Consider the following 15,170-nt stretch of genomic DNA (forward strand, 5'->3'; position numbering starts at 1 on the left):
CAATGGACCGCACAGAAGACCTGCGGTCCACCGAGGGTGAAGATCCCGGCGGCCATCTTCACCAGGTAAGTAAGAAGTCACCGGAGCGCGGGGATTCAGGTAAGCACTATCCGGTTTTCTTTTTTAACCCCTGCATCGAGTTTGTCTTGCGCCGAACGGGGGGGCTATTGAAAAAAAAAAACGTTTCGGCGCGGGACAACCCCTTTAAGGTAATCACCAATCTCACCCCCTCCCATCGCGCTGTTCTGTTTAATGTTGTATATGTTGGTGTAGTAATCATGGAATTCCTTGAGTATCTCTGATGTTGAGTGCACTACACCTCCGCTATGAGATTGAATCTTGGGGATGTGTCTCCATGTTCAAAGGCGCATCTGCGCATTCTTTCCCTGAATCCCATGGACCTCTGATCCAAGATTGATAAAATTTCTTGGCGTAGTGTGGAGATTTCAGCCTTGATTGTACCCAAAGGGCATAATTTGTTAGAAGTTTCCCTTATGTGAAGTTTATTAAGGATGTTGTTCAATTTAGCTGATCTCACTTTTTTAAGATGAGCTTCATGCGATATAAAAAATCCCCTATAAGACACACTTCAAGGCTTCCCATTTCATAGGGGGACTGGAATTGTCATTTTTATGAGTATCTTCGAATTCGAAGATTTCTCTTTCAGTGTCTCCTACACAATTGTTGATCATTTTAAGGTGATAAGTTTCAGCAAAGTGCTACATTTGTGACACATACCTCTGGCTATTCCTAAGCCTTTAAGCTTTAAACACATTGATTGGAAGTGAAATTAGATGGGAGAGTTTTATTTTTATGTAATGTCCTAATCAGAATTTACTCTATTGTATTGAGAAAAGGAAATCCACTGGCTTAGAAGTGCAAACTTAGTTTCCAAGCACTCATGACTGAAGGTGATAATGACCTTGTAGTCTTCCATGTTGGCAGAAAGCCATATCCGACTATCTTGGCTCTGAACAGGCTGCATTAGCCTGGCTGTAAACTCATGCTAACTAGACAATAGCTCTTCTTTCTAGTGGTAGTCAAGGTAGATATCTATAGTTTAGTTTCTGCCCTATCGATTTGTTCAATGGCTTTAATGGAGGATCCTATGGATGACCCATCATGGGTGGCCATAAGCGCAGAAACATCTGAGTGAATGGGAGCTATGTAAACAGTGTAGCGCAGCTGTCTATGCCGTTTCTGTAACTCAAATTCAGTTCTATGGGAGTTATGGAAACAGTGTAAGACAGTCTGGTCAGATGTTTCTGCATTCTCAACCACTCCCAACCATTGCATTCAACCGGGACAGGATTGTGGGAGGTCAGATCTCAAGATACATGTGGGTACCAGAGATAAGACCCAAATCTATCAAATTTTTTGCAATATCCCATGGATATATCATAAACATCTAACATAGGAATACCCCTTTAAGTGAACAGGGATTGCTGACACTAGGACCATGAAGATGGAGCCCGAACCAAAGGTCCTACTAAGTGCACCACCACTAGGCTCCAGTTTATTTCTTGTCATTCCTCTTCCAATTCCTGCAATCTCCACACTAATGGATGGAGAGTCAACAAATAACACAGAGGCAGAAGTGTAATTTGGTGGACATCCTTACCACTCATGTCATGAATGTGACAATTACAACAAATAAAGAAGAAAACAGGGGACTTAGATCACAATGTCTGGCAGGACATTTCTGTTTCATTTCTCGCATGAGGTTCTCAGGCTGAAGACATGTAGATTGCTAGCCGGTGACAACTATAAATATTACACCCCATTGGCACCAATACTACTGTAACATTTGGATTAAAACTATATAGTGTAAAGTAACATCTTTCCACAAGACCACATCTTTGAGAAGACCACATCCCATATAGACCAGATTTTTCTGGGATGGAGCTTCAATTCCACTATCCTCAGTTTATATTGGCCTTTTCTTTGAGAGGGTCATTCCATAGAAAAGCATTTTTGATTACAATTTTGAGTGGTCACCTCAAAGACATTTTACTGTATCTGGCAATTATTGGTAATGTAATGGAACATAACTCAGTAATAGAGATGAATGAGGTTTTCAAAGGTTCAGATCAGCCGATTCCCCGAATTTCATCAATAAGTTTCGTTTGTTCTGAATTAGTTGAAACCAAACTGGAAATTCTTAAAAAACCCACAAACTAGTATTGAACACTGTATAAGAGCCCTCAAGCGATGGGGGTGATGATCCTTCCTCAGTGTTAAGCGCAGTGAAAATCTGACTAAGGACAACGTAGGCAAGGAATTAGAAAACTCCAGACAGATTTGAACCTATGACTCCAACACTGCAAAATAACAGTGCTAAAGAGTGAGCCACCATGCATCTTCCTCCTCTACATGGGAAAAAGAAGCAGAAGAAACACAAAGAGAACATACAAACTCTATTCTGATGTTCTATGACTTCAGCACTGCAAGGCAACACTGCTAACAACTATGCTGCTGCTGCTTCTTCTTTCTTCCCTTTTCCCCTCTTCCTACTCCAGAGGAGAAGAAAAATAAGAACAATAACAAATAAAAACATAGGGAGAAAATACAAACTCCAAGCATTTGTTGTCCTTTAGATTTGAACCTGGGACTCAACACTGCAAGGCAACAGTGCTCACCACTGAGCCACCAAGTTTATTGTCCTTTTTCCTCTTTCCCCTTCTTTCTGAGGAGAAAGATGAGGAATAGGAGGAGAAGACATTCTCCATTTTCTTCACTTTCTTCTATTTCTCCTCCCACTTCTCTTCCTCCTCTTTCCTTCTTCTAAGTCTCCTCCATTCTGTCCTAATTCTCCACTATTCTTTCTTTTACTTCACTTTTTCCTCTTTCTCTCCCTACATCTCTACCTGTTATGGACGATGAAGGAGGAAGAAGGAGAAAGAAGAAGTAGAATGGTGGCTGAGTTGTTAGTACTTTTGCCTTGCAATACTAGGGTCCTACATTCAAATCTGACCAAGGAGAACATTTGCATGGAGTTTGTATGTTCTTTCTGTGCTTCTTGTCCTTTTCCTCCACAGAATGAAGAAGGAGCATGCTGGCTGTGTGCTTAGCGCTGTTGGCTTTCAATGGTGAAGTCCTGGAATCAAATCTGACCAAGGACAACATCTGCATGGAGGTTGTATGTTGTGATTGTGTGGCTGGCACTGTTACAGAGGGAACTGTGAGACGATATGTGTTCTATATAAACAGCGAAAAGGGAATGTGTTATCAGAAAAAGACCAATTGTTTAACCCTTTCCAATCCACTGTCTGACGTCTGAAGACGTTCTGATTGAAGGCTGTACCGCTCCGATGTCGGAAGGCATCCGTCAGGGTGGTATTACTGTATATTACTGGCCGCTCTGTTGTCGCGGGCCTCTCCAGCATGTCCCATTCTGCAGTACTGGCTCTAGCCAGCAGATGGCGCCATTGTATAATAGCAGAAAGAGAAAGCCCCCTAGGAAACCCTGAATCCAAAATTGGATTGCAAAGGGTTAAACAAGGTTTTCTAAAACTGTCGGGAGACATGACAGTGACTCTGACAGATATGTAAACAGTATTGTTGTTGTACTGTACTTTCCATTGCGGGTAATAAAATACTTTTGAACCATAAACAAGGTTTTCTGAGAGTAAATAAAAAATCTGGGCAGTGATTGTGGATTTTAACCCTGTAAATGCTGCTGTCATTGGCATTTAAATTCCCCAGTCATATTTGATGAGATTGGGAGGTGATGTTCAGTTGCCATGGCAGGTTGGGGCCTTCTGAAGGCTCTCGGCATTGCCATGGCTGATTACCTATCAAGCCATACCTGTGGTGACGGGACTAGCGCAGTCAGTAAGTGTATTAAAGGGATTGTGCATGATTACAAATTATCCCCCCACAGGATGTTTGGAAGAATGTTAGTTCCCTATGTAAAAGTTCCTTATGGCAGCTACTGTATGCTTCTAGATAAATCTTAGGGCTCAGTCACAGGGGGCGCATCGGCACCCGTACACCAGCGCCGATGCGCCCGTGTGACTGACAGTTAGAAGACGGGCGTACCTGAAGATGGCCATCACTCTCCAGCACTGATGAAAGAACACATGATCGGCAATGAAGCCGGTCACATGTTCTTCCTCCCGGCACTGCAGAGAGACGTCCGTCTTCAGGTACAGCCGTCTGCTGGCTGCAGTAACACGGGCGCCGATGCGCCCGTGTGACTGAGCCCTTAAGCTGTCCGTACATATTAGATAAAAATACACTATCCTACCCAAAGTAATTGAACACCTGAGCAAGAATCAAATGTAGTATTTATTACATATGTTAATATTTAGTGGGGCCTCCTTTGACCCGAATGAGATCAGATACTCTCTGTGGCATTCTTTCTACTAATGTCTGATGCACTTCAGCTGATATTTCCCTCCATTTATCCTGCAAACGACCAATTAGTTCTCTGAAAGAAGATGGATGCTGTTTATATTTCTTGACCCAATGTTCCAGTTTATCACAAAGATGTTCAATAGGGTTCTGATAAGGACTCTGTGCAGGCCAGTCCAATATTGGAACATCCGTATTCTCAAACCAACATAAAACATCATTGGATTTGTGTCTTGTTGGAAGCATTGCTGATCATTTTCAGAGTATTGCTACATTGTCGCAGCACTTTATTGTCTAGCATGTCAAGTTAGACCTCTGTGTTTAAGGTTGTTGTCACTACAACCAATAGACAGAAACCATGCCTCTTACAACATCCCCATATCATATCAGAACTCCCATTGCACTTAATTGTTGGCACAAGACACACAGGCAAAAGGCATTCCCCACACGTCCTCCACACCCAGGTATGTTCTGCAGATTTGAAGATGGAGTAGCGTGATTCATCACTCCATAGAATGCTCCTCTATTGCTTAACTGTCCAATGACAATGCCCCTTACACCACTATAGACATGTATTGTGCTTCATGATGGACTGTTAGCATGCATAACCCATATAGCCAATAGCGTGCAGTTCTTGTTTTAGGTAAGGTGGTTTAGGACACGTAACATGCTAATAAAACATGATTCATTCTACTTACAGGGGTGTCGAAATAGTTCAGTGTAGGTTGCTAATCGAAAAAACAATTGAATGAACGTTCATTTTGCAGATGCAGCCAGGGCCATATTTGCCACTAGGCACATATGTGTTTAGGGAGGGGTATTTAAATGAGAATAAAACATTTTGTCAGTGCCCCAAGGTCAGCTGCACTCCAATATCAAGATGTAGAGAGCACTACACAGCTGCTCCTCAGTAGTAATCTTGGTTCTGTTACTGTATATATGTAGTAAGCTCACTTTTGACACTGTATCAATGTACGGTTCGGTTGGTTACCCGTTTCTGTCGCCCTCTTGCGGTCCCAGGTGGATGCGAGCATTGCTCTACTCTCCTTGTATGTATGGACTCTATGTTTTTATTACCAGCACTGAAGGAGTTAAACTGTTCCCCTGCTCTAAGCCCAGCTGCAGGGTTAATAGGCATTACTCTCTTATTTAAGCCAGGCTGATGCACTTCCTTTTTGCCTGAGTATTGTTGTGTGTTTGTTTCTGACACCCAGCATTCCTAGCTCACATATCTCTGACCTCTGTCTGCTTGTTCCTGTACTTACCTGTATATCCTGCACTTGCATCCTACCTGTTTTGGTGTTTGGCTCTGTCTTCCAGCATTGCCTTTCCTAGCTCTGACTTTTCTGTCTGACCAGTATCCTGTATCTTAGCTGCTCCCTGACTTCGCATGTTATCCTGGTGTGATCCTGCCTCAGTAACCCAGCATAGGTCACCTGTCCGTAATCTTATCTTTATACGTTTGTCTGCTGTCAGATGCTGTCTTTGTACCATAACCAATTCCGTGGGGTGTATAGTCCTGACCTGTGTCCTGTACTTCTCTGCTGTATCGTGTAAGGGATAGTCAGGCCCGAGAGGAAGGCCATGGGTCTGTCCTTGTTAGGACGACTACCCCACTTATAGACAGGGTTACTCCCTTCTCCCTTACTAGCAAAGGGCAAGATTTCCCATCTGTTATTGCTCATAGGTCAGCCGGTTTTTGTAGTGCCTTGTACCAGTATCTCTGACCACAAGGGGGTCAGCTGCCAGCCACACTGTGAGTAGCCCAAAGCCATACCAGTTGGTTGGCACAGAGGGTTCACACTCATTGTCCATAACACTAAGAAGCTCGCTCTATGTAGTAAGCTCTGTTATGATACTGTATCTATATAATAAGATGAGTTCTTGTATTGTATGCGAATAGTAAGCTCAGTTCTGGTACTGTATCTATGCTGCAACACAAGTGATGAAGATTAAAGATAAATGATAATTTTATTGTTTATCATTGATCTACTTTATTAACACTGAGCAATTACTGTTACAAACGCTCAAAAATGAACGAATCCTGATAATAATTGGTGAGTGTAAACGGGCACTTAGCACTTTTCAGTCTGAGTGCCCATGGCAAGTCAAGCTGTAAATACAGCCCTGGATGCAGCCATACATTATGAGTCCGTATTGGTTCTCACAGTTGTTCACACTGGTCATACATGCTCAATGACATTAGGCAATAAGTGAAACATCTTTTTGGGAACATTCTGTTAAAGAAAGATCATTTGTATGACTATCAGACAAACATTTCAGTCATGGCGGACTTCTTTCCAGACAATGATTACCTGTCACCAGTCAGCTGAAACTATTATTCACTGATAAATGATTGGTTTGGTTGAAATTCTCAATTTTTGCCAACTTTAGGAAGTCTAGCAGGAGTCTGAGAGTAAGCAAGTGAGCCGCACAGGCACTGATCGGTCCGTGTGAGGAGAGAATGGAGGAAGCCGAGCGATTCCCTTCTGCTTGGCCTGGGCTTTGTCTACCCAGGATATGCTGGTGCTGCCACTGAGTACTGAGTGAAAGAAGGACCGCTGCATGGCTGGAGAAAGGCACAAGTTATGTGAGTGTTGACCGATAAAGGGTAAGAGAGAGAGAGTCGCCGCTATCTCCTCGGCTGTGGGCCCGCTCCTCGGACACTGCAATAGCAGAATATACACACCTGTGTGTAGCATAGCTGAGTGTATACACATGCGTGTAGCAGAGATGAGTGCGTACACATGCGTGTAGCAGAGCTGAGTGTAAATAGCTGTGTGTAGCAAAGAAAAGTCTCTCTCTCACCATGCGGCTCCAACTATTTGCCGTCGGCTTGCTATAAACGTCGCTTAGCAATGCTTTACTGGCTAAAGAGCAGCAGCCCTGCTAACCCTTACCATGGGAACTTTCAATTCGCCTAACAGTCACTCAATGTATCAAACTGAAATATTATGATTTTATGGCGGTGGTGAGTAGGTCACAAATCTAATGACACCAAAATCCTCCACCAAAGGTCACCTAAAGGGGTCAAAGTGCAGTGCAAGGAAATGCCTGTAGGCTTTCTTATATTAGATGTGATCATACTATTATCACAATACATATCCTATCTTTCTTTTTCTATGACTACATGGAAGGATTATTCAATCACCGAGAGTTTCCAGCATGTGTTAGCTCGCACTGAAAAAAAGTTTGGTACTGTGTTAGCCAGTAGAGCAAAGTGTAATTGTTCTCCGTGAGAGAAAACAAGTCCTCTTGTAGATATGATACCTTTTAATGGCTAACAAAAATACATGATGTTACAGCGAGCTTTCCAACCTACTTCAGGTTCTTTCTAAGGCTTATGTATATGGAATAGATCCATAAGCCTGGGGAAAACCCTGCGTAGTTTCGAAAGCTCGCTATAACCTCATGTATTTTTGTTAGCCATTAAAAGCTATCATATCTACAAGGTAACTTGGTTTCTCTTACTGGGAACAATCACATTAAACTTGCAATATCACATTTGTCCATTCAGCAATATCTGCCTCTGTTTTGAAGGCACTAACAATAGCTGTGTGTGAAGAGGAATGGATTACTATACATTTACATTAATATATCAAAACTACAATAGTCCCTACTTATACATATTCTGTCTCTAAATGTGAATGACATAATTACAGATTTTCAGTAGTTGAAAAAAATGGGTGCCTTTGTTTCCTATGGAACTAAATGCGGAGCATTGTACAGCTACCGCGACAAACAATGATCGCTTTTTTCACCCTCAAGGGAACAAACGCTCAGTGTACTGTATGTTACTGAAAAAACAAGATATTTTAATGTCTCAATGATCTGCAATGGGAGAGTTACAAGTAGATTTGTGCTTTCTTGTTGCTCTATAACAAACAATGATACCTGTTTTCAAGGCTAGAGGGAGTATATTTGTGCTGAGCTAACCATGTTCATGCAGCATAGTGTTGATGACATTATCTGTTGTGTGTGTATATATATATATATATATATATATATATATATATATATATAAATATATATATATTTATATATATATATATGAATCGTTTTGCTTCTACTACTGCTGGTTCACACAGCATTGAGATTACTCAATTACTAATTTTACCCTTTTGGTAAACATTGACAAACATGAAACACAAGGGCGTTTTCACACAGGTGTGTATGCACTACTACGCTCACCGCTATGGAGCATAGTTGCGCATGAACGAGTTTTTCTTTGCTTCCTCCGGCTGTTCAAACTCCGTGCCATAGCGCAGGAGTTTGAAGAAAAAAGCAAGAAGACAGGTCCTGCCTGATCTTTCCCGCATGCAGTATTAACTACTGGAGGGAAAGATAAAGCAAGTTCTATATTTTCTCGGCCATACTATTAATGGGCGAGAATCACGCTACTGAAAACAAAACCATTGAAATCAATGGTTTCCCTTTGTCCCATTTGCGGCCGTGATTATCACAGCCAGATAATGGGACAAAAACACGCCCATGCGTTTAAGCCCTCACTACAAAAAAAATCTAGACAAATCTAAATGACTTTAATGGGTAACTCAAGTGATTTTTTTTCCCACTGGATGTAGCTAGTCCCCCCAGTATATATAATTCAGCTAGTGTTATCTGTGTAAGTTATTCCTCTCTGTCTGAAATTCCTGGCCTCTTGATCCTCAGGTGGTCAAGTGATCTCAATTCTGATTCGCTCAGATTTACTTGGGTTTATGTGTTCAGTTTCTAGTCAATTTCTCAGTCTATGTGATGCTATTACATGGACCCTACCACAGAAACTGCCTAAAGGGGGACACAGACTGATGCTGATCAGACAGCTCCTGTCACACAGGGAGGCAACAAGCGTATGCGCAGTGAACTAGGTTTGTATATTTTACATGGCAAAACCACGTGTAAGTAAATATGGTCATCTGAAGAAGCCCTAAGGGTGCATTTACACAGGCGATTTTCCTGAACGATTTCTCTGCGTTGTGAGATTAAACAAAAAAATCACACGGCAAATGAACCCATTGTTTTTAAAGGGGGCATTTACATGTATGATTTTTATGTTGCAGAACTGCAAGAAGAAGCGATGCAAGTGAAAAATTGCAGCAAATCCTATTTTTGGGTAATATTGCCCATTATTCACTATGGGAGTTAAAAAGAAACATTGCATCATGCTTTCATGTACATGTGAGTTTCATGCGAGCTTATATACATGCTTATATCTAGTTTTCAGACATAAATGAGTCCACAGCTATAGAAGGAAAATGCAATGTGCACATTCAGAATTCAGCAGGCCTCCAGAGCCCAAGGGCGTCTTCGGAAGGACGTATTTGCGCACGTTTTTGCACCACAGCCCCTTTGTGGTCGGGATCTCAACACCTTGACCCCTACCAATGAAAACTTCTAGCGCACCCCAGGAAAAAAATCAAAAGATGTCTGACATGGCAGGTATTTTTTAAGTATAAAACCCAGCACCACATTACATCAGTTTGATCAAAATACTTGCAAAAACAGCTATTCATCTATGTCACTCCAGCAACATAGGCTGCTCAGATTGGTTAGACAATCGACTCTCTTTGATATCATATGTGTTGCCTGAAGCCACAAAGTATTATGTTGCCTAATTAGTATTTACTGAGCAGGAACATAGTGGCTTCCAATGGGATTGACACTAGTGTATATGTGAGATAGGCAAAATTAGATTGTAAACCCCAATGGATACAGGGACTGATGTTAGATGATGACAGTCTCTGTACTGAGCGAAAAAGAATTGGATAATGAATAGAGATGAGCGAACATGCTCGTTTAGGGCAATTACTCGATCGAGCATCGCTTTTTTCCAGTAACTGCCTAATCGGGCGAAAAGATTCGGGGGATGCCGGGGGTGAGCGGGAGGTTGCAGAGGTGAGTGGGGGAGGGAGAGAGAGAGAGCTCCCCCCTGTTCCCCACTGCTACCCCCCGCTCCACCACGCTGCCCCCCGCCCACCGGCGCCCCCCCGAATCTTTTCACCCGAGTAGGCAGTTACTGGAAAAAAGCTCTGCTCGATCGAGTAATTGCTCTAAACGAGCACGTTCGCTCATCTCTAATAATGAAATATACTAATCCGAAAAAATAGTATCAGCGTTATTGTATGTTTTTGTTGTGTTATGACTTTTGTAGTAAATGTATCCAATATGTTACATTTCTTGAGATGGAAACAAAACACAATTTTTAAATGAATCTTTTTAAACAAACAGACCTGTGGGAGAATCTGTCTGCAAAAGACTAGATCTCATTTCCAGCCCCTTGATACAGGAGGACAGTCGTTATCACAATGAGTATTGTGTTCAGCGGCATCTTTAAATAACTTTCCGAAACAAAAGGTTGCGAAGACAGAATATTGCAGCGAGGAGTGAATTCTGCGTGTAGACAGCTCAAGGCCGCATCACTTCCTGAAATAGCTCCTCAATCTAACTGCACCCATTGTCCTGGCCTCAGGAATGCACACAAGTGAATCCTAAATCCAGCTCTTGTAAAGGGCAGTGGGGTCAAGGAGCAGAGAGGGGGAGAAAGGGTGTGAAATTTTAAGAGGTACCAGCTTGTCCTTACATGGCAAACCTTCTTTTTTTGTGTCACTGTCGGCTCCACACAATCTGCTCCGTGTCACTCAGGAGTTGTGTTACACAGATGCACACACTTATGCGCAGACCCCCACCCTAAATGCAGAAGCAATGGTCCATAGGTGAATGGAACTGGGATGGACAATAGATTTAGGAAAGGGGGGAGCAACCCACAATAGAATTAGAAAGATGACATGTTCCTAATAAGGTAGGAAGACGAGGGTATAAGAGAACCAAAGAGGGCACATTTGCTATTGTCACAAGGCAGAGCAAGCAGCCAGGTCTGGGGTAAGTCTATTTGGCATATACATATAATAGATACATGCACAGCTCTTCTAATCCAGTCAAGAAGATTACAAACTATATTGATACTGTATATCAGCAATCATTACTTAGTATCTTTGAATTTAACATGACATTTTTTTCTACAACTAGTTGGTCAGTGAGTAGTAGCATTTATGTAGGGTCAAGTAAGTGGCAAGATTGGCATACAATGCAGGTAAATGAACTAGCACACACCAGAACAGATGAGAATGGATTTAGTGACATGGGATAATGGTGACACACACTTCTGAGTGCCAAATCTTTCCAACTCATTGTGTCTCATGTTGTATTGCTCCCACATGCCAGTGGCTTTAAAAACTGAACCATGTCCAAGATTCTGCAAAAGTTGTGCCCATGCACAGTATACTTCATTATGTTACTTTAACAAGTTGTGTTCTAGTCAGTATAGAATTTTAATGGAATACTCACCTATCCCGGACATTGACTATCCAGCGCTGCAACATCGGTGCCTGCCGCACAGAACCTGGAAGAAGCGACGGGTGGTCACAAGCTACTGATTCACATGACCACTCAACCATTTGTATATTACCCACTCACAGGCTTCAGTGGCCATAGAAGAATCACTGCTGAATCACCCCTCATCACTCTGAAGTTGGTTTCTGGCTTGGATAGGTGCTCTCCCTAAGCAGAAATGATACCTTTCCTGACCCACATCCAAAGGCCGCTCACTAACCAAGCCAAAAACCTAATGAGGGGTGAAAACCGCTAAAAGAGTCTATGCTTGTTAAAAGGTCTGATATTGACTTGTAGGAATGCTGCCTTCCAATAGATGGTGCTGTAGAGGTATTGGTCTATCCATTTGCATCTTTCCTCAGCGAGCATGCATGGCCTTATAAAGCTCCTCACACCTTCCAGGTGCTCTCTTTAAGGAGAAATGATACCCTTCCTGACTCTAATGATGCATTAGCAAAGCATAGTGTGCATCAGATCAATTCTTTTATAGGGCACGCTTTATTAACAGGCAAATTACACCACAAAAGTGCAACCTTTCAGCTCAAAATCTGAGATTTTTTCAAGCAGTTTGCCTGTTAATAAAGCCTGTCCTATAAGACTGCTGATATTTGTATCTTTATTTCAACTTTGCTGCATATCAGATGGATGTGGACTTATCTCTCTGGGACGGTTCATTCACCCTTGACTTTTCAAGCTTCCAATTGCTTTTTTCATTCAATAGTGTGTATCACATAGTCAGATGAAATTGTTTGTCCACGACCCGAGGATTGCTTTAAGGCATGTTGAGCAAACAGAATGCATCCCTTTCTTAGGATCTCCTCTACACAGTGATATCATCTAAGATGTCTAGATTATGATTTGCTCGTATGTAGCAAAGTTTCTTTCAAGTGTGCTTTGCTTTTCTGTCGGGAGGGGTATTGACAGCTGTTTGTGGGTGTTTGCCCCTCATCAGTATGCAGTAGATTCTGCTTGGCTGGTAAGAGGCCTGTAACATGAGTCGGGAGGGTTATAGTTTCTCCTTGAGGCAAGCACCTAGAAGGTGAGTGAGGAGACTTATAAGGCCATGCATGCTCCTCTGCATAATATGTAAATAAGGAAGATGGAACAATACCTCTGCAGCGCCACCTATAGGATGGCAGCATTCCTTCAAATCAACGTCAAACCCTTTATACAGGTCTTAACAAAGATTGAGAATTGAAAACCAAGCCACATTCCATACACAGACAGCTGTTTCAGGATGGGGGGGGTTGGCCCTCATCAGTGTGCAGTAGGATTCTGGTTTGGCTGGTGAGAGGCCTGTGACATGAGTTGGGAGGGGTATTGTCTTGCGTTGAGGAGAGAACCTAGAAGGTGAGTGAGGAGGTCATGCATGCTCATCTGGGTAATATGCAAATAAGGAAGATGGCACAATAGCTCTGCAGTGCCACCTATTGGATGGCGAAAAAGATGTGAAAAGAACTGGTATGGAGGCGCAACACTCTAAGCTACTAGAAGATGTAGATCAAAGTCCAATGTGTGATGGTGAAAGCACTTCTTTTTTATTATTTTTTCAGAAATTAAAAACCAGCAATAGATTACGCGTTTCGGGGAAGAACCCCTTTGTCAGTTTGGCTGGATAGGACAACAGGATGCCTAGGGGGGGTGACACGATTCCAAAGATGTATTGGATGTGTCGGAGGTCCTGTGTGCAGGAGGACAGGGGAGAAAAAAGTGCGTTAAAGCACCTTTTTCTCCCCTGTGGTTAAAGCACTTTTTTCTCCCCTGTCCTCCTGCACACAGGACCTCCGACACATCCAATACATCTTTGGAATCGTCTCACCCCCCCTAGGCATCCTGTTGTCTTATCCAGCCGAACTGACGAAGGGGTTCTTCCCCGAAACGCGTATTCCATTGCTGGTTTTTAATTTCTGAAAAAATAATAAAAAAGAAGTGCTTTCACCATCACACATTGGACTTTGATCTACATCTTCTAGTAGCTTAGAGTGTTGCGCCTCCATACCAGTTCTTTTCACATCTTTTTCGCTACACTTACGCCCACACTGGTGGAGCGTCATCTGGTTGGCAGCACTTCCACCATTCAAAATACTCAATCATTGAAAACTGTTTGTACTCCATAAATATTCCACTACCCTCACTGGGTCTTGCTCCACCCTCCTTTTTCATTTCTTTTACTCACCTATTGGATGGCAGCATTCCTTCAAATCAATGTCAAACCTTTTATACAGGTCTTAACAAAGATTAAGACCCCTCCTGACTCCCGTCACAGGCTTCTCACCAGCCACGCCAGAATCCTGCTGCACACTGATGAGGGGCAAACACTCCGAAACAGCTGTCTGTGTATAGAATCTGCCTTGGTTTTGTTGTAGTATATATATATATGTTTCTATATGTTTCGTATTTCAGTCTATGCTAACACACCAACACAAGTGGACAGGACTTTACAAAAATATGGTGGGGCCTCTTATTTACAATACGTTCTGCCCAAATCTGGCATAAATTATAGTGGAAAGCTATGCTAGTGTAAATTCCAGTCTAGTCTAGAACATGGACTGGTCAGACGTGACAAAAGTATTAATGTACAAGCCAAACACATTAAATATCTTAATAAAATTGCATAACTCTTGTATATACTAACCACATACAAATGCAAGCTTCTTAGTGCATATGTGATCAGAACATTTGGGCTGCTGCGCCACTCCAGGCAACTATGCTTTCGGATGAGTCCTAACAGTAAAGGATACCTCTCTTAGGGCCTAAGCCCCCAATTGAATTAAGGGCATATAAGATATCAGGCTAGATGGTCTGATTAAAAAAAAAAACATGGGAAAGATAGGTTTCCTACCTTTGACAGACACCTCTCTTTCTGCCTAAGCAGCCAATGCATTCATGGCTGCTTAGGCCAAAGTAGGATACTAGGTTATATAGTCTAAATAAAGCCCTTAGGATAGATGGGTGGAATTGCACAACAAAAGTAGAAGCACCCATTTATCCACAGATACAAATACAGCAAAAAAAAAAAACAACAAAGTCAGCACTTCCAACAAATTAATTAATTGCACAGGTGTATTTAAGCCATGACTGTAACAATACAGTACAAGCAAAAACACATGGCAACAGCACTCAAATACATTTGATGTCTAAAGAAAATTGCATAAATCTTGTAGATACTAACCAAATAAAAATGCTGTTTTTGTGCATATTTTGATCAAAACATGTGGGCCCATCAGCCACGTCTAGGCAACCATTGCTTTCGGATGCATCTTAATAATAATAGATTCCTCTCTTTGAGCCTAAGCCTCCAATTATATTCAGGGCACCTCCTATTAAACTTGGCACACTTCACTCTGGGGCACTCTTTACTTATATAGACATATGAAATGCTAGTCTAAGTAAATCTCCTCCATAGAATGATATGCATGTGCTTT

Source organism: Eleutherodactylus coqui, chromosome 5 (genome assembly GCF_035609145.1).
Source record: "Eleutherodactylus coqui strain aEleCoq1 chromosome 5, aEleCoq1.hap1, whole genome shotgun sequence".
Classification (NCBI taxonomy): Eukaryota; Metazoa; Chordata; class Amphibia; order Anura; family Eleutherodactylidae; genus Eleutherodactylus; species Eleutherodactylus coqui.